The 18035-nt window shown below is 43.6% G+C and overlaps 1 protein-coding gene across 2 annotated transcripts in view; it reads left to right on the top strand.

The window, feature by feature from the left end:
• The first annotated feature begins 10961 nt into the window (after positions 1-10961).
• The window catches only part of AGTR1 (angiotensin II receptor type 1), a 46842-nt gene continuing 39768 nt past the window's right edge, over positions 10962-18035 (top strand). Inside the window, exons 1-2 of one of the 2 annotated variants that reach the window (XM_035133090.2) lie at positions 10962-11322; positions 12764-12931. The gene's annotated coding sequence lies outside the window, so the exon portion shown is untranslated. The remainder of the gene's footprint in view (positions 11323-12763; positions 12932-18035) is intronic. The other variant, XM_035133089.2, reaches the window with a different exon arrangement.

Below are 18035 nucleotides of genomic sequence, written 5' to 3'. Positions count from 1 at the left end.
CAATGCACACTTTACCCCAATATATCAATTGTGGTATACATTACTTGGCTGGAAAACTGAGCTGCAAAATTCAGAGAAGTGCAAATTTTGAAGAACGGTTCTCTTTTGGTTTCAGAAAGTGTGAGTTATGTAGGTTTGCCTTTAACTATAAACTGAATTGAATTCATCCCCCAATGAACACAGCATTAGCCTCAACAGTGACAGAGCCTCCTACCACTACTAGAGCTTGGCAGATAGCACCTTGGTTTATCCAAACCCCCTTGAGTGATACAGATTAGGGATTAGGACTAAGTGATTTCATGCCATCTTCATGAATATCCAGCAATTTCTAGGTGCCTACATCTCACATTTGAAGCACTGTTTACTTTCCCCACTCCATATGAAATTTGATTATTGGATTTGTTGAAAGCATGCCCACCAGCGTCCTCAAACGGAGTATATCACTGTACTCCTCTTAAAGCGTAGCATAAGTCAGTGGTCTGTGTTTGCCTGAGCTTGAGTCTGAACTAAGGATTCTGAGCCCCTGTGTTCTGATTCGATACCTGATATCCAATCAATGGGCCTCTGCCATTGTCCCTTAAACTCTGAGTCATGATTAGCAGCTTGGAAACTTAGATTAGCATCTTGGAATCATGGTGAGAGTGGCCCAGAACTTCAGAAATGTATATAAGCAGTTGCTTTGCCCCTGTTATCCAGTTCTGTTAGTTCAGTAAAGGTTCTTGTTGTTATTACTGTGTCTTGCCTCACGGGAATCCAACTACACTTCAGTAACAATACAGGGTACATTAATTTTACTCTTACTGGTAACCATAAATTACTGCATCAACAGATTGCAAATATTGCCTGCCTTCTCTGTACTGGGTCCTTTACACTGGTAAGCAAATTAGTGGAAGAGGATTAAAAATGAAGACTTTTTGTCTCCTTGTTTAGTATGTCTTATACCAAGACTTCCACACACACCAACACATAAGGAATTATTTTTGAGATGTGCTCTGTAGCTGCTTTAATGAGAAGCTTATCACTTTCCTGGAATGGATTTATCTGAGGACAAAAAGTCCTAAGCCCCAACCACTTCGTGGCATTTCAAATGCAGCAGACACCATAGAAACATTTCATAAAAGCAAAAGCCTAACTAGCCTCGCATACTTTTTCTTGTTAGCCTGGGCTGTATATTAGAGCAAATTTCAGCATGGAACAAGATGTTAATGACACAGTTGGCTGTGTGTAATGAAACAAATGTGATCGGAGATGGACTAAGAGCATTTCAATTGAGCCACTCGCTATTTCTGATGATTGCCCAGTCTCCGGCAATATGTTTTGCAAAGTCACAGGTCATGTCACACCGTGCTCCTCTGCTTCCCTAGAATGAAGCTTAATTATGGAGAGAGAAAGGCACAAATTTAAACTCTGGCTCTGCTGCAATGGCCAAGGCCTTGAGGCTTGCAAGAACTTGGAAACTTTTGTAAAAAGAGCATAACTACTGCACCCATGCAGATGACACAACCTTGCAGATGACACAACCTTGATGGCAGAAAGCGAGAAGGAATTAAAGAACCTTTTAATGAGGGGGAAAGAGGAGAGCGCAAAATATGGTCTGAAGCTCAACATCAAAAAAACCAAGACCATGGCCACTGGTCCCATCACCTCCTGGCAAATAGAAGGGGAAGAAATGGAGGCAGTGAGAGATTTTACTTTCTTGGGCTCCTTGATCACTGCAGATGGTGACAGCAGTCACGAAATTAAAAGACGCCTGCTTCTTGGGAGAAAAGCAATGACAAACCTAGACAGCATCTTAAAAAGCAGAGACATCACCTTGCCGACAAAGGTCCGTATAGTTAAAGCTATGGTTTCCCCAGTAGTGATGTATGGAAGTGAGAGCTGGACCATAAAGAAGGCTGATCGCCGAAGAATTGATGCTTTTGAATTATGGTGCTGGAGGAGACTCTTGAGAGTCCCATGGACTGCAAGAAGATCAAACCTATGCATTCTTAAGGAAATCAGCTCTGAGTGCTCCCTGGAAGGACAGATCGTGAAGCTGAGGCTCCAATACTTTGGCCACCTCATGAGAAGAGAAGAATCCTTGGAAAAGACCCTGATGTTGGGAAAGATTGAGGGCACTAGGAGAAGGGGACGACAGAGGACAAGATGGTTGGACAGTGTTCTCGAAGCTACGAACATGAGTTTGACCAAACTGCGGGAGGCAGTGCAAGACAGGAGTGCCTGGCGTGCTAAGGTCCATGGGGTCACGAAGAGTCGGACACGACTAAACGACTAAACAACAACAACTGCACCCATGCTCTTGCCTGCCTGAAAAGGGAATGGACTGTGGTTCTTGCATGCCACTAGCACCGCATTTTCTATATTGCACACCTCTTGGAGATGAAGCAGTTGCTCAACCTTATAAACAGATAAATAAATGCACATAAGCAGATCTTTAAAATGAGGCTAAACATAGAAAAATAGGCTGGTTCCTCTAGAACAGGGATAGCCAATATGGCACCCACCAGAAGTTGTTAGACTCCAACTCCCATCATTGCAGACCTGACCATTGATCAGGTTGGTGGTCACGACTCTAGGAGGTAGCAAGGGAAAAGAAACTGTAGCAAAGGGGAATGATGGGGGATGCACATGCAGCACATGCATGTGGGGCCAAGACACATGGTAATCACAGACAGGCAAGAGTCCCAAGGACAGGGTGCATGGGCCAATAACCCACGAAGGAAAAATGCTACCAACTCTATGAACCAGCACTGGGGATCAATACACCCTTCAGCCAGATGGAATCATGCATCATTTTATCTGGACTGAACATTCCCAGGCCCTGCTTTTTTTGTTTTGTTTTCATCATCCACAGCCTCCAATTTTGCTATCACCAGAGCCAATCTTCTGGCATCACAAGGCCCCTCTTAGAGACCTGGCAACTCAAAACACCAGCTGTTTAACAGCAATCAGTCAATATATTGGCGTGCAAGAGGAGCTGGTGTTTCCATCCTATGCTGCTGCACTCAAAAAAAGGAGAGAGAGAGAGAGAGAGAGAGAGAGAGAGAGAGAGAGAGAGAGAGAGAGAGAGAGAGAGATCCTAAATTCGCCCACCCACCCCCACTGGAATGAGAAGTTGCGCAACATAATATTAATAAATCTAATGCGGTTCCCTTTTTTACATTTGTTTTTAAATATGTTCTAGCGCTTCTTCCCCATATTTCATTCTAATGTAACTTTCCAGGAATTTTATGTGACTCTCTGAACTATGAAATGTGAGCCCAAATTGTTCAACATTTTTCTCTGACTTTGTTCCAACATGTAACATGCGGTCTCAGGTTGAATGGCGAAATAGATAATGCATGGTGTCCTTTCTAAGCCATTATGTTTTATTATTGTTTATCAGAGAAATAATAAATAAAGCTCCACTTCCTCCTTCATGTGACTTGGTTATGGGTAGCAAGCAGTGCCTCAAGTCTTACATTGGCAATAGTTGTTAAAGGTAAAGGTACCCCTGACCATTAGGTCCAGTCGCGGACAACTCTGGGGTTGTGGCTCTCATCTCGCTCTATAGGCCAAGGGAGCCGGTGTTTGTCCGCAGACAGCTTCTGGGTCATATGGCCAGCATGACTAAGCCGCTTCTGGTGAACCAGAGCAGTGCACAGAAATGCTGTTTACCTTCCTGCCGGAGTGGTACCTATTTATCTACTTGCACTTTGATGTGCTTTCGAACTGCTAGGTTGGCAGGAGCTGGGACTGAGCAACGGGAGCTCACTCCGTTGCGGGGATTCGAATTGCCGACCTTCTGATCGGCTCTAGGCTCTGTGGTTTAGACAACAACTCAAAGCGGATTACCAAGAAGGTTGTATCCAACGCTGCAGAGACTATTAACAAAGTCTCTTAAATAATGCAGAGTGAGTCCCAAAGAGAAAAGTATTCACTTTACTAAGGAAACTGAACAAAACAGTGTATAATCTGAGGAGAAATAGGAGATTTTTTGTTATTCTAAGGCCTTGTACATAGCAGGAATACATTCAACTCAACATACAGAGGAAAAACCCACTCAGAACTATGCAATCAGGGCATGTGCTACCTCAGTGAAGATCATGCCACTCTTCCTGGTTGCTAACAACACCTCCTCCCTCTTGGCTAGTTGACTTTAACACTAATGGCACTAATCCTTAGATTATAAATAGACTGATCTCACACAAACAGTGTTTGACTCTTGCAATGGTTCCTCTTCTCTCCTCATGTCCCCTCCCTCAAATAAATCTTCTCTAAGGCATCTTCCAACCCTCTGGAGCAGATTTTGAGGTACAGCGACATTGTGCAAGTGGAAGTCTGTTGCGCAAGCAGAACAGCAACATTTGACACAATGCTGATAGTGTCTCCAAAGAGTCTAAGAGATAAAGGATCGAATGGTGGTTCAGGGCAAACTAAACTCGGGCAGCCACTTGTTAGGGAAAAGTCACTCCAAGATATATTGCAGTGACCAGAATAAAGAAGTGCAAGAAATGGAATGTTTAAACCATTCTCCACCATGGGGAAAAACTGAAACTCAATTAATCTTGTAACTTTTTTCTTTCTTTCTTTTTTACATTTATATCCCAACTTAACAAAGTCAAGGAACCCAAGGTATGTGGTTTTGAGGAGGTAATTCCTCCCATCAATGACCTGCCCCAGACCTGCTAAGCAGCAGCAAGATAGTGGCCTCATACCCTGAGACCATAATTTAGCATCAGTAAAGTCTAATTATGTATCATGTTTCTGGGAGGTGAAAGAATGGCATAAAATAAATTATGCTTTATGGATGTTTTCATGCTTTCCCCTATGCAATACTAATCTTCTACTGGAAGAGACAGACAATACACAAACCATAAAAGTTAATTCCACTCAGGCTAACATTTATTATTATTATTATTATTCTGTTGAGTGTTTCTCTTTTATAAAATGATATTTAGAATATTAACAACACATTAGTCCAACATCAATTGCAGAAGAAGTCAATTATTAAGAAGTCAAACATCACTGTGAGTTACTGATAAATAATAGCTGCTGATGAATATTCCAGACCTTCTTCTCATTTTATGATAAAATTTGCAAGGACGTGTTTCGCGCATCAGTTATAAAGATTTAACAAGTCTGCTCTAAATTCTCTTTTTAAAACAAACTGCTTTATACACAGCGATAGATGGATGAGAATCGGAGAATTCATTCCTAACAGTCTAGACATTAACTTTCATTATACCAACATAATACTTTTGCTTTGCTTTTGTTGTTTTTTTAAATTGTGTGTCTGTTTGTTGCCCTGGGCTCCTTGGGGAGAAAGCGCAAGGTATAAATTCAATAAACAACAACAACAACATCATCATCAACGCCTATGCATGTCTTGGGGAATACAAGCCGTATGTTCATATCCTTTCTACAACCAATTGTACTACTGGATGTTACTCAACAGTTCAAGATACAGTGACAGACCCCCTCACTTAAGATGGGTGCTGGGTAATGTGGCCACATTATTAGGGTGAGTTATTGGTTAAATCCCTCCCTGTATTACTGCAGCAGAGGTTTTGCTATTAACGGCTTGTAGCACCATTTTTATTTACCAGCAGCAAGATGTTACTACTACTACTACTACTATTTATTTATTTATTAAATTTGTATGCCCCCCCCCTACATTCCTTCTTGAAGGAAGCGTGGAGTAAGACCCACTGTAATCTAAATGAACTTTGGGTCTCACCTCCGGTTTTTAGAATGCTAGATTTGCAAGGAAAATACAAAGTGATAAAGGACCTCTGGATGGTTAAGTCCAGTCAAAGGCGACTATGGGGTTGTGGTGCTCATCTCGCTTTCAGGCCGAGGGAGCCAGCGTTTGTCCACATACAGCTTTCCGGGTCATGTGGCCAGCATGACCAAACCGCTTCTGGCGAAACAATGAAACACCGTGACAGAAGCCAGAGCACACGGAAACGACGTTTACCTTCCCGCCGGAGCGATAGCTATTTATCTACTTGCAATTTTGGTGTGCTTTCAAACTGCTAAGTTGGCAGGAGCTGGGACAGAGCAACGGGAGCTCACTCCATCATGTGGATTCAAACCACCAACCTTTTGGCAAGTCCAAGAGGCTTGGTGGTTTAGACCACAGCACCACCCGCATCCATACACACAAACACATGGACAGACATACACAATGCCACACTATATCACATTGTCTCGCCAAAAACTTCCATGAATGACAGCAGTTGGTAAACTTGTTAAGCAATGGATTGTTTGAAATCTGTGTTTATGATTAGCACTATTCATGCTTTTTTTCTGGGGGGGGGGACGCAGGGGTACACATACCCCTAAACATTTTGTGAATCTTTGTACTTTTGTCGATTGACTGTATTTATTTTTCCTGATTTGAACTATAAAACGGTGATTTTCTTGAGTCAAAATGAGAGTACCCCTAAACAGTTTTTTTAGAGGGGAAAAAGCACTGGCACTATTTCAACAAGCTGTTTGATTGGCAAAGCAGAGCAGAGCAAAGGTAGAATGGCAGCAACTGCATTTGCTCCAGTAGAGTTTCATCCGGGATTAATTTAGCCCACTATTGTTTGCAAATGATGGATGTCCTATTTAATTCACATTCAATAGGAAAACAACAGAGCGAACCAGACCAACCACAGTGAGGTACAAGGAAACAATTACGGCAATCATTCCCATCCTCAAGATGTGCTAAAATAAAGGCTGGAGAAATTAACCGCAAGTTGGGTTAATAGCAATACTGGGGGAAATACTCCCAAGTAATAAGTAGAAAATTGGTGTGGAAGAAGATGCAAGAGAACATATTAATTAATTGAAAACAACAAAGTTGAACTTGAACAAGACCAGGTAATATATAAATATAGAACATGTTCCAGTGACGATGACCAGCTGCTCTCTAGGGCTCCTTCATCCTGAATAGTTTTATAGAGGAGAGAATTAGAGCAGGAGTAACATGCTTGCGGAAATACCCTCTTCTATACACCTATTCAAGGTGCAGTAGTTCTATTCCATTTTGCATCTAGTCCCCCAAAACCAATCACTTAAAAAAAAAGGTCTAATTGATTTCAGTGGGAGAATTAAGTACAGTCATACCTCGGTTTAAGTACGCTTCGGTTTGAGTACTTTCAATTTAAGTACTCCGCGGATCCGACTGGAACAGATTAATCCACTTTCCATTACTTTCAATGGGAACGTTTGCTTCAGGTTAAGTACGCTTCAGGTTAAGTACGGACTTCCAGAACCAATTACACTCATACTTTGGGTTAAGTACGCTTCAGGTTGAGTACTCCGCAGACCCGTCTGGAACGGGATTAATCCACTTTCCATTACTTTCAATGGGAACGTTTGCTTCAGGTTAAGTACAGACTTCTGGAACTAATTGTGTACTTAAACCGAGGTACCACTGTACATGTGTAGTCTTCTCCTATTCAGATCAGTAGGACTTACAAGTGCTTAGCACGCAAAATATTAAAATATGCCAAATTCACATTAGGTCGTGTAAGCCAAAGCCAGAACTAAAAAACCATCCTCTTGCTTCCAAAGAGAAGAGGGCTACCACCCATCTCCCCAAGCCTATTGAAGGGTAAAATTTCATTTTAAATCCAGTTCTCCATATTTCCACAACAGTTTTCATTTTGTTAAGTTCTCAGCATTTTAGGGTGGAATTCTCTTAATATACACATTTATGTATGCAATTTTGCCCAATATAGTCATTTTTGGGAAGCAGTTTTCCTAAATACTTTTGTATGTCATTTTCACTGTACACATTTTAATGTACGCTTTACCCATGTATTAGCATTTTGGACACATTACTTGGCTGGAGATTGTTGGCATCCATTTGTCAATGGAGTGTGCTTCCAGGGGTGAAGTCAAATTGCTGCATTAGCAGCACTGAACGCTTTGGTTTTGGAACGGACTTCCGGAATGGAATAAGTTTGAGAACCAAGGTACCACTTGCCAATGGTCAAGAAAATGGTTTCTGCATGTGCTGTAGAGGGAAGTGAGGGGCAGATAGAGCTCATCCATCTTGGAGGGAAGCCCATCAAAGAGAAGGAAAACTCTGATCCTAACCCTCCTAAACCCTGGGGGACAAGCCTGAGCTTTGTGTATGGAGGTCCTGGGCTACGCAGATGACAAGATTCCCCTTCTTGGCATTGCCGATGTAGTCCAAAGGAAAACAGAGCAATACCATATGTTTGGCACCAGCTTGGCTTCAGGAGTTGCTTTAAGGAGGCGTACAAGGCACTAGCCAAATGTCTTAGGGACCCCAGTCCACATTTCTGTAGGGTTTACTCCTTTGCCTTTTCTTCTCCTAAAGATAAACCACAAGGCAACAGAGGTTTAGGATCAGAGTACTCAGGGCTGATTTCCTTCAGAATGGATAGGTTTGATCTTCTTGCAGTCCATGGGACTCTCAAGAATCTCCTCCAGCACCATAATTCAAAAGCATCAATTCTTCGGCGATCAGCCTTCTTTATGGTCCAGCTCTCACTTCCATACATCACTACTGGGAAAACCATAGCTTTAACTATACGGACCTTAGTAGGCAAGGTGATGCCTCTGCTTTTTAAGATAAATTTTACTATCTAACGAAACCATTGATCCATAAAATGAAAGCAATGTACTGCAGTCACACAATCAATCAATTAGTTGCTGAACTCGGTTCCACACAGTCACAAAAACAAAACAAAAAGAGCCTCAGAAACAAAACGCAAAATAAATAGCAAAAACAGACAGACCTCAGTGTAATACTTAAAACGGAAGTGTGGCACTCAAATTAGAAGCATGACAATCAAATCGGAAGCGTAACACTCAAAACGGAGCACGTTCAGCTTCCAAAAAAAAAGTTTGCAAACCAGAACACTTACTTTGCAGTGTTTGGGTTCCAAGTTGTTTGAGTACCAAGGCGTTTGAGAACCAAGGTACCACTGTATTGGTCCCTTCAGTCTCGTCTTATTGGCTGGAGAATTGCATGGCAAAATTCAGAGAAGTGTGACTCTATCAGAAGTGAGGGAGAAGTCACCATAACAGGGCATCAATGTGATATGGCACTAAAGGCACTAGAGGGGCCAAGAGTTCTGACTGATGGGGTGAAGGGTGGTCCAAGCTCTGTATCAGTCTGAAAACTTGTATAGGTTGATGACAGAAAGACTTTGCAGACGTGAGATTTTTGACTCTGCATTTCCTTTCCTTTCCTTTCCTTTCCTTTCCTTTCCTTTCCTTTCCTTTCCTTTCCTTTCCTTTCCTTTCCTTTCCTTTCCTTTCCTTTCCCTTCCCCTCCCTTCCCCTCCCTTCCCCTCCCCTCCCCTCCTACATGCAGCAAGCATGCCTTTCCTAAGAAAGTGCTGAGCACGCAAAGAAGCTGTAAAGAAAAAGAATCTTGGCATTCATTTCTCATTCCAGTGATATCTCTAATAAGAAGTTCAACCAAATCTGACTGCAGCTCTGGATAAACAGTTCTGCATTAATAAATACAAATTTGTTCTATGCCCAGCTCGTTAATCATGGAAGAACAGAGCTTACAGCATTGACACATTTAAACAGAAGGGTCTTTTCTTTGCAGATTTCACAACATAACTGGTGGATTTAGGATTCCCACCCCCTGTATTACATCAGCATCGTGCTACACAGAAGTGTTGGGTGTGTGCACATCAGTCGCTGTTGACTCCGCATCGCTGCTTTGAGAAAATTCATCCTAGGCAAAGATTTATTCCAGATTTCCAGAACAACAAGGTATCCAAGGCTTTACTGCTAGACACAGAAGCTCAGGATCTGTAGCTTAATAAGAACATTCAAAGACTTATATAGTACCTATATTTGTGTCTCCAAGTTGGCTTTCTTACTGATGGGGAGGAAGACCTATGATTCTCCTTGGAAGAAGTTCTAAAGTGCATTTGAATTTCTGACATAGCAAACAGATGTGCGAACACGTGCTGCCAGACTACTCCCCATTGAATATACATGAACAGCTGCTGAAAAACATATGTCACCCTAGTTTCAGCATCAACAGCAAACTGAAGAAGTGTACTTGCATTGGCTTAATAGCATATATCCATTACTATCACCGCCAGCATAATTTTATAATTGATGTAGGTGTCGATTAAAGATCCCTTATCTGTATTTTGTTTTAATGCTTAACCTGATGCAGACATTCAGCACCGCGTAGATTCCCGCCTGCCGCCCACGCCGCGTCCTCTACAGATGAAGGCTACGTCGATGCGTCGTGATTCCCCCGCCCAAACCCATTGTTGGGACTGGGCTTCAGAGGTGGGGGGGGGGGTGGTTCGCGAAATACTAGGACAGATCACAACCCACATGAAGTGCCCAGACCCTACTACGTCAGGGAGGTTTGGTTGAGCTTCAGAAACTACGGGACTCTCGTGGGATGCTCAGCATAGCGTGTGTTGGACTCAGCTTAAGGTGTGAGCAACTTTCTCTTTCTGCTCACTTCCCCTGGAGTTTCTACAAATCTGTGCGTTTCATTCTTGTAGGGTGGTAGAAACACAAAAACTTCGCAAACTGCACTTTCCGGATCTTTCTTTCTTTCTTTCTTTCTTTCTTTCTTTCTTTCTTTCTTTCTTTCTTTCTTTCTTTCTTTCTTTCTTTCTTTCTTTCTTTCTTTCTTTCTTTCTCTGATCGCTCTCCCCCTCCCCTCTAATAAGTTATGGAGAACAAGATGTCCCCCGATCTAAACGCCGTGGGGGATCCAAAGCGCACCTGAAACGGATCGACTCCTTCCCTGGAGAGGTAGGGACAGGAAGCGGGAGCCTCGGGCGGCGTTAACGAGCGGAACGGGCGGAGGCGCGTCCATCGGCAGAGATTTCATTAGCGGCGCTGCGCTGGACGGGGAGGGGGCGGCGAGGAAGCGGGCCTGAGCCGAGGCTGATTCATTCACGTGTTGGGAGGGGAAGTGGGGCGGGGGGAGAAGCGAGGCCCAGAACTAGGGGCTCTCCCGGGAGGGAGCGGGGCGGGTGGAGTGTGAGCTGGAGGGGAACGCAGTCGCGCAACGAGCAGCCGCCCTGGCTATAAATCCTGGGGGGCGAAGCCAAACGGATCCAAGCCTTAGGACAGTCCTGCGCGCAGCCACCCAAGGGACTGAAGCTGCTGCTGCCGCCGCCGCGTTCTAGCAGCAGCAGCAGCAGCACACCCAGGAAGGTGAGGCGCGCGTGGCTTCCCCAGGGCGGAGATTCGTGGATGCCGAGCTGCCCAGCCCGGCCGAGAGACAGAAGAGACGGAGAGAAGAGAGGGAGAAATCCGCAGTTGCACAGCCGCTTCCAGCGCATACTGCCAAACCTGGCAAGTTTCTCCACTCGCCTTGTAAGTTTCCTCCTCCTTCCACTCGTCTCTGTGCTGTTCCCTTTCCCCTCCTGCTCTACCAACTCCTGAAATTCGGTTTTTCTTCCTCCTTGCCCACATGCAAACTGCTGCCTTGGTTGTATTTATTATTATTACTGTATTTGTTATCACCCTCCCTGGAGGGAAAGTTTCCACCACCACCCCTTTCCTTCTGAGAAAGGCTTTTCCCTCTTGTTTCCATTTTACATGAGAGAGCTGGCTGGAAGTTTTCTGGCATAGACTCCAACGACGTGGTTTCTAAATCTCACAAGCCCTAAGGAAATACGTGGGACTCAAGGAAGGGTGGGTGGGTGGGTGTGCAGATCTATAGAACAGGACTTTTTCTTTTCCTGAATCCTTTTTGGAGGATAACTGGCAATCCTGTGATTTTTGTATGCATGTGAAAGCATATTTGAGTACAGGCACAAAACTTAGCCCTCTTTTATATATGATTAAGTGGTACATACTCAACCCTACTCCCTTCCACTCAGTCATCCAAGTCAATCCAAGGCATTATTCTTTGGAAAACTTATTGCTATTGCATGAAATTTTATTATGCTTTGCCTCAGATACTCAGTTTGTTCCATGCTTCACCAAAAGAGTGATGAAAGTGTATCTCTGGTTTTCCAAACTCTTATAACAGAGTGTGCATGTGGAAGGAATGCCTTGTTTACACTATGCTGAAAGTGCAACTCCCTTAATTACTGCTAAAAGCGATAGTTTTAACAACCAGAGTCCACAAGGAAGACCGATTGCTTGTTCCAAGGACACCTCCTTGAAACGATGCCACAGATTTATCTGCTTGCAGAAGATAGAGGGCTTGTGCACTCACAGTCCTGTCATGTGAATCCTCTCATATTTCTTGTCAACATGTCTAAGGCACCATTTAACAGAATCAGTGACAGACCTACCGCAAGCCGACAACTTTCCAGCTTATTTCTAGCAACTTTCCAATGTATTGCTAGCGACTAATCAAGCCATAACTTTGACTTGACAAAGCAGTTAAGGGGAACAAATGGGCAAGACCTGTCCTATTTTTCCACAACTTTCAAAATAATTTCCCTACTAGGATTATATATTGACTCTAAATTGCCCCTCTGTTTCTGTTAGATTCCTGCTTCCTTACAGAATTTTGCTGGCATCCGTGCAAGGATCGGGATTTAATCATACTTATGGTGCAATCCTAGGCATGTTGGCTTGGAAGTTGAATGCCCCATTGTATTCAATGGGGCTTTGATCCCTGGTACGTGTGCATAGGATCGTAGCCATAACCCTGTGCACCAGCAATTTGATACAAAGTCTGTATCCTCAGTAAACAAGCATACAAAATCTCAGAGCACATTAAGTCAAAGTTGGTTCTTATGTTAATCTGGTAGCAATGGCTACTGTTGCAGCAAGGTCAGGTTTCTACTATGTTGCACAGGGAACATCTGGGACCAGAGACAGTTTGCATGACAACTCCACATTTCAGACATTACCCAGCGCAGTGTGGGACCTGACCGTGCAAACAGTGAACTGCAAAAGCAAGGACCAGCTGTCAGTCGTTGTGGTGTTGCTGTGAAGCCTGAGTAATACAACAGGATGGTCTCTGGTATGTGTCAATTAGCTTCAATATAAACACTGTGTGCTGTGTGCAGATAAATATGCACCAAAGATCAAATGGCATTCCTTTTTACCTCTGCCCCTAATCCGAAATTAATAGTGTTGCACCACCAGTACAGTTGGCAGCAGAATATGTCCCATGACATTTCGGGTGGAGCTGTGACTCTCCAACAAGAAGCTGACATTTTATTTTTAAGGCAAGGTTTGCCTGAAAATAACAATACTCACGTAGACATCATTTTAGGATTCTGAAAATGTCACAGGCAAGATGTCCATCCCCTTTTAAGTGTGTAAAATGGAATGTGTGTGGACATCAAAAGAGCTGAAATGGAGAAGGGGTGGTGTATCAGGTGAGGGGAATGGCGGAGGCTTCATACACTTGCAGACCCACCAAAACTTCAAATCTGGTCCCGGGGGAGAGAATACCAAAGCTGGTCACATGCAATTCTCAGACCTGGTCCAAAGGGGATGGGAGAAGTGTCGTGCTTGAATGGGACGTGAGCACAGCCTACACCAGAAGCAACTTGTTCCCTTATCCCACCACAGTTGGCATAGAACAGGGGTCCCCAAACTAAGGCCCGGGGGCCAGATGCGGCCCAATCACCTTCTCAATCTGGCCCGCAGATGGTCCGGGAATCAGCATGTTTTTACATGAGTAGAATGTGTCCTTTTATTTAAAATGCATCTCTGGATTATTTGTGGGGTCTGCCTGGTGTTTTTACATGAGTAGAATGTGTCCTTATATTTAAAATGAATCTCTGGGCTATTTGTGGGGCATAGGAATTCATTTCGGCCCCCCACAAGGTCTGAGGTACAGTGGACCGGCCCCCTGCTGAAAAAGTTTGCTGACCCCTGGCATAGAAGCAAAGGAAGGCTGAGTCCTTTCTTCACCTCCCAAGCTACCATGAGGTGGGGACAGGAAGGAGGTTGGGCTCGGGGACAATAGGCCCTTTAGCATTAGTCCAGTGACTCTGAGCCCTGTTCCCTCCATCTCACCTGCAGTTGCTTAGTGGATGATGCCTTTTGACAAGTTATCTTTGTGCCCAGATGCCCTTTCTCCACCAATGCAGCTGTTCTAAGGGACACTATCTCTTTATGGCAGGGGGGGTCCCTTTTCAGCCCAAGGGTTGCGATCCCTTGTGGAAAACCTTCTGGGACCCATAATAGGAGGACATACAGGAACGGCTCCTTCCAAGCAGGCAAGAGGAATCCTGAAAATTCATGGACACATTCCAGCCAGATAAACTTACTTGGAAGAGAGCACAGAGCAGGACTGGTGAGGAAGGGTGCGGCCTGGGGGTCAGAGAGGGGGGGCTGGACCCCCACCCCCTGCTTTATGTGGAAGGACCATAACTTAGTGGTCGAGAAGCTACTTTGTGTGCCAAAGGTCCCAGATTCATTCCCTGGCTGATGGTCAGAATGATATCTGTCTATGTGCTGCTGCCAGTCCTAGTAGGCAATACTAGGTTAAATGGACGATACTATACCATTCAGCTCTGTTTATTACTTAGAGAGGCAGGAGAAAGACTAAAATTCAGTATCGGAGCACACAGAAGGTCCCAGGTTAATCTCTGGCATCTCCACTTAGAAGGACCAGGTAGCAAGAGGTGGGGAAAGGCCTCTTACCTGACCCCTTGGAGAGCTGCTGCTATTTGTACAACGTTCTGTAACTTCCACAGATAATACTGGACTCAGGCCACATTCACCCCGTGGATAGGGACTGATTGTGGAACCACTCTGAAAATTGTAGCTCTAGGGCTCTCCTAACAACTCTCAGCACCCTTAACAAACCACAGCTCCCAGAATTCTTAGAGGGAAGCCATGACTGTTTAAAGTGGTGTCAGAGTGCTCTAAATGTACTGTGTGAATGTGGCATGAGATGGACAAAGAGTCTGACCTAGTATGTTCCTTTATTGTTTGTATTTTATTTGTATAGTATTTCATTTTGTACAAAACCAGCTGTTTAGCTGACATAAGGTCTTCAGGCAGGAATTCTTTCTGGAAGAAGAGGGGTTCTGTGCAACTTGGAAACTTGCTAGTGTCCTGGTGCTCAGCCTAATCCTTCAGCAGGTTTCCTGAAAAGTAAAGCCCATGCAGGTTTTTTTTTTTTTGCTTGCTCCCTAATTAACATGTGCAGGATTTCAGCCTTAGTCTTTGGATCCTGAAATCCACAAATTGTGTGGAGGGGAGACGTTCCCAAGATACATTTGATTGTACACATATTTCATATTTTCTGTTATCCATTTTATATCCTGCCCTTGAACCAGAATTTATGCAAGATTATTGTTCCTAAGCACAAAACTAAGATCATTTAATGAATTGTTCTGGGGTGGTTTCTAACAAAAGACAGGAATTAGCATTGTAATAGCACATCTTCACAAAGTTTGGATGATGTCCGATTTCCACCCATAGCACTAAGGCCATTATGTACCTCCTGAGCTCCTATACTGAAAGGGGGAGAGTCTTTTCAGGAGGTTGGGGATTTGAATAAGCAGCTGACCCATTTTTCTTTCCACTTTAAGAAATCCGACTGGCTGAAATGAAGGTGATCCCTGATAATACACGCTGGTGCATAAAAGTCAAGCAATAATCAGTGTGGCTTGTCTTGGAAGAGTGTCCGACATTCTGTGTTCGATCTTGCCAAAAATCCTGTTGGCATTGATGGAATTTATGACAGCCCAATGGATCCAGTGGTGTCCAAACTTTTTTCAAAGAGGGCCAGATTTGATGAAGTGAAGAGCTGTGGGGGCAGTTGTTGACCTTTTTTTAGGATTGAAGTTGTTGAGGTTTTTTTTAGGGTTTTACCCCAGGAAATGAAGTGCCACAGGGGCTGGATTAAATCGACCGCCGGGCCAGATTAGGCCCCCCAAATGGATTTTGGACATGCCTGGATTAGGCCATAGCATTGGGGGCATGTGGCAAGTGCATTTGCTGTATTGCAGGGTGGAGAAGTGGATCTGGCCCCCAAGTCAGATCCAAACCTCTGCAAAGCACTTCGACAGGTGAATGGGGCCATCCTATCATATCTGGTGATTGTAACTTCCTTCCATCCACAGCTGGAAAGGAATAACTGGGAACCAGTGTTCGAAATTAGCCAGTTGCCAGGCACATTTTGCACCTGGCCATTGACTACTTGAGACCAAGTGAAGATGCCTGGGTACGAGAATGTTACCTGACATCTCCACCATCTGTAGATCATTAGTTTCACACACGAATACCCGATCCTGTAGAATTCTAACAGTTATATTTTATCTGCACAATTGGGATGAATTTCAGGAACCAAAATGCTTTTTCTGGGCTGCCCATCCAGGAGCAGTGAACAAAGTTACAGTTAATTGTTGTAGCTTTCCTTCACTTAATCCACCCCACTGCCCTGCTCACAGTTGTGAAGAATATCCAGTGTATGTGTGGATTGTCCCTGGATCAAGTAGCTTTTCCTCTTTAAGTTCTCAAAGCTCTTAACCCAGCTCAAAGTTGTCATCTGAACTAGCCGGATGTTTAACTGAGAATCAATTGCAGTCACTCCATTGCTTGAAAAATAATACATTAGAGCCGTCTTGCCCAAAAATGGCAACTAGACATTCCATTTTGGTGACTGTAACCTTGGTTTAAGGTGCCAGTTGGCACCTAGCTCAGGCATCGCCAAACTTCGGCCCTCCAGATGTTTTGGACTACAATTCCCATCTTCCCCGACCACTGGTCCTGTTAGCTAGGGATCATGGGAGTTGTAGGCCAAAACATCTGGAGGGCCGCAGTTTGGGCATGCCTGACCTTGCTTATACATTTGAGTTTCTAACACTGATGCAGATGGTTTTTTGTGTGAGTTGAAGGTCTTTTGGATATCCATGTCCCAATCCGTATAGGGCTTTAAATGGAGGAGGAAGAGGAAAGAGAAAGCCAGAAAGCGCCAGTATAGGAAATAGAGAGAAAATATCTGAGTAGGCAGAAGTGTGCTATATTAGACTCCATAGCTGCCAAGTTATCCCTTTTTTAAAGGGATTTTCCCTTATGCTGAATAGGCTTCCTCGCGAGAAAAGGGAAAACTTGGCAGCTATGTTAGACTCCAGGCATCTCCAATTAGCATCTTCTTCAGGGCCACTCTTAAACACAGCAAATCTTATTCTTTGGTTTCCGGTGGCTCTTAGAGATACAGCTAGGGCAGTCTTTTTATATCATCAAGCAATTGTCTCTGTGGCTTTGGAGTTACTGGATTTATAGCACTGGAAAGTGTCACGAGAACGTAGATTTTCAGTGAGCAATTATTTTGAAAGCATGTTAAGGGATTGTTTACTCAGTCAAGATTCAGGTTGTGATTTAACAATTCCAGGGTGATGTGTACAGAAGCGAATCATGCCAGAGTTTGTCAGCTGCAATGACTCCTTGCTCTTTACCGCACAGGAGCCTAGTCCCTGCATCTGATCACCCTTTACACCTCCCAGGTTTGCAAATTAAAAGGGCAAGCAGGATTACCTTTCAACTTAATTCTATGGAAACACAAAGCAGGAGAAAATCAATCACCATTCACGGGTTGCATTAAATTGGTTGTGACGATCATTCTGATGTAAAAAGGGTGGGCAAATGTTAATTTCATTGGTGACTTATTCACAGTACAGATTTATTTATTTAGATTTTGGTTTTTTGCTATATTTTCACCTCACTCATTAATTGAATTCGGCACAGGTAAATAGTATGTCCAAAGAAGTCTGGATTAACTATTTGGGTAAAGGTCTGATTTCCATGGAGAAAGTCTTAAGGAAAGTTGTATTTCCCCAGATTTTTCATGAAAATTGGATAGCACACCCAAGTTCTGCAATACATTATATTAATTACTTTTTATTCCATGCACTTTACAGCCCCGTCCTCACTTCAGTTTATCATTACAACTACAGTGTGTGGCAAGTCTCTGCATTATTATTTTTCCAATGCGCAATTAAAGCCAAGTAATTTGAGTATTTCTGTGGTCAAAAAATGGGATAGAAAGCTGTAAAACAAAGACATATTTTTGGGGGGCCAATTTATGCTTTCATTGGTGAGCTGGGATGTATGTTCATCCAATCATCAGTGTGCTGTAACATACTGGCAAAACTTTTCAG

This window comes from Zootoca vivipara, chromosome 5 (genome assembly GCF_963506605.1).
Source record: "Zootoca vivipara chromosome 5, rZooViv1.1, whole genome shotgun sequence".
NCBI classification, from domain to species: Eukaryota; Metazoa; Chordata; class Lepidosauria; order Squamata; family Lacertidae; genus Zootoca; species Zootoca vivipara.
The sequence above is the reverse complement of the archived record's forward strand: the minus strand, read 5'-3'. Positions and strand labels throughout refer to the sequence as shown.